Consider the following 2,710-nt stretch of genomic DNA (forward strand, 5'->3'; position numbering starts at 1 on the left):
CATGGTTCAAGCCCCACGTCGGGCTCTGTGCTGACAGCTCGGGGCCTGGAGCCTGCTTCCGATTCTGCGTCTCCCTCTCTCTCTGCCCCTCCCCCACTCGTGCTCGGTCTCTCTGTCTCTCAAAAAGAAACATTAAAAAATAAATTTAAACAACAACAAAAAAGAATCATGTGAATTTTTTACTCAAAATGCCTCGCCAATGTTGGCGGGACCATTGAGAAAGCGGAAACAAATTGAAAAACACGGATTCGACTTCTAAGGCTAAAAATAAGCATTTTCCAAAAGAGACGCAAAATATAGTTTGCCTGCAAAGGAAAGAGAATCAGACTCCCAGGCGAACGCTCGCCCGCAGCACCAAAGCCAAGAGCAGTGAAGAGCCACGTCGGCAAATCTGTAGGGAAACGTTTCGCCCGGGTTCCAGAGCAGGCGGTGGGCAGGCCCTCGTCCGCTCCAGCTCGAGCTCAGCAATCCACCCCGCAGCCTTCTGGGGTTGGCTCTGCACCCCGCACCCCTGCGTGTGGGAACCAAGGGGAAGGCCGCAGATGTAGATCCTCCTGTCCTGAGAGCACGTGGCCCTCCCTGCACCTCCGACTCCTCCCCTGCCTCCCCCCTACCCCAGCCCGGGGCAAGAGAGGCCCCATCACCATATCACCATGGTGGCAGGTCTCTTCCCTGCCCTCCCACCCTACCTCCCACCTCAAGCCCCCGACCCCCCCACTCCCCTCCCACCCCCCCACCACTTCCCCCCACCTCCCCCACCACTTCCCCCCACCCCCACCTCCTCCCACCTGCCTCCCATCCCCCCACCCCCTCCCATCCCCCACCCCCCTCCCATCCCCCTCCCATCCCCCCACCCCCCCACCTCCCCCACCATTTCCCCCCACCCCCCACCTCTCCCCACCCCCCTACCTCCCCCTCTCTTTGGCCTCTTCAGCCTCTTCGTCTTGCTCTTCCAACTGTCCTCCAGGACCAGGACAGACAGACAAACTCCCCTTTCACTCCCTCTGTTTAACACCCACCAGCAATCCCTTCTGGCGGACAAAACTATTTTCGATGAACTGTGGGAGAATGACTCCTTTGTGGTCCGGGCCTAGCATTTGATATATTCAGGGGAAGCAAAGGAGTTTAGACTCGCCTTTGTTTTCGACAGACTTTCAAGCATTTTTGCCTATTGTCTTCTTGCGAAATGCCGTTTAAATGTCAGCAACTGAAAAGTCTTTGTTCGCGGTTGCATGTCTTCTCTAACAAGTGAATCTTCCTAAGTCTCACTCTCCGACATCTCTTGGTGGCAGAGGGACACCTTGGGCTCACGTGCGTGTGGGAAAAGGCAAAAAAAGAGGAAGCCTGCGAATGTTTTTAAAAACATTATCTCCATCCTGCCTGCACAGACTTTAGAGTTAAGCCTGAAGGGTTTTCATAAGGCAGTTGTGAAGTTTAAGGCAAAAATTATTTTTTTCAAGGAGGAGAGGCCCACTATGAAAATGCTTTCAGTGAACTTTTATAGCTCTGTTTTCTTTCATGTTCAGTGAAGCAAAGTGAAACACTAATAAATAAAACGATAACAAAATTTAATCCCATTGGGAAAGTTAAGGCTCTTCCAAGTAACACCTGTCGGAAAGAGAACCAACATTGAAATTACAAGCTCCTTAAAATCAGAGGACGACGGGAATATTAGATATTAACTGCTGTGGGATTGGGCCACGGTCACGCACCGAAGAAAATGTAGGATTCAGTGCTTCTGTTATTTGGGAAGAGACAAAGCATTCAATTCGAGTACATAATAAAAATAGCACAGGGCACGTCTGTGTGGCTCCATCATGAAGTGTCTGACTTCAGCTCAGGTCATGACCTCACGGTTTGTGAGTTCGAGCCCTGCATCCGGCTCTGCTGACAGCTCAGAGCCTGGAGCCTGCTTCTCCCTCTCTCTCTGCCCCTCCCCCGCTTTCATTCTGTCTCTCTCTCTTCCTCTCTCTCAAAAATAAACAAACATTTAAAAAATAAATTAAAAAAATACCACAAAACAAATCAAAAAGAAGGAAAAGAAAATAATAAATATGAAACTAAAAATTAATTGATAAACAAAAGTAGAAGTAATGAACAAAACAAAGGGTCTGACCTTTGGTGGGGGTGCGTGGATCAATTTTTAGCAAAACAAATTCGTTCTCAAGTTCGTCTGAAAGAATAAATGAAGACCATTCATTAAAGATAGCAGATTGGACACACATTTTCAACCTCCACTCCCTCCTAAATTCCTACAAAAATGAGAGAGAACCTGTTTTTCCTTGTTTGAGTTATGCAGAATTCCTCAAGACCAGAGGGCAGAAAAAGCCATAGCCAAAGTTAGGATCTGCAGAGCGGATGGACAATGGCCGCTGACGTCACAAGCTTCTAGAACTCCTAACCTGGCAGAGGAGAAAATCAACAAGTGATCTGAGTTACACTACAGACCTTTCAAAGTCTCAGGATTGGGACATACCAGGAATCTACAAAAGTGGATGAAAAAGGGAAGCTAAAGGCCAGAGAGGATTGGGTACTAGGCTGTTTAAGACATTAGAACTCGGGGCGCCTGGGTGGCGCAGTCGGTTAAGCGTCCGACTTCAGCCAGGTCACGATCTCGCGGTCCGTGAGTTCGAGCCCCGCGTCAGGCCCTGGGCTGATGGCTCAGAGCCTGGAGCCTGTTTCCGATTCTGTGTCTCCCTCTCTCTCTGCC

General features: G+C 49.6%; 1 long non-coding RNA gene across 1 annotated transcript; it reads right to left on the minus strand.

Moving 5' to 3' along the window:
* Nucleotides 1-1,140: 1,140 nt before the first annotated feature.
* LOC125173932 (uncharacterized) lies at nucleotides 1,141-2,418 on the minus strand. Its single transcript, XR_007155194.1, has 3 exons — nucleotides 2,273-2,418; nucleotides 2,117-2,173; nucleotides 1,141-1,344 (listed from the first exon to the last, which is right to left on the minus strand). It is a non-coding gene; the product is annotated as an uncharacterized LOC125173932 (long non-coding RNA).
* Nucleotides 2,419-2,710: the final 292 nt, after the last annotated feature.

Source organism: Prionailurus viverrinus, chromosome C1, assembly GCF_022837055.1.
Source record: "Prionailurus viverrinus isolate Anna chromosome C1, UM_Priviv_1.0, whole genome shotgun sequence".
NCBI classification, from domain to species: Eukaryota; Metazoa; Chordata; class Mammalia; order Carnivora; family Felidae; genus Prionailurus; species Prionailurus viverrinus.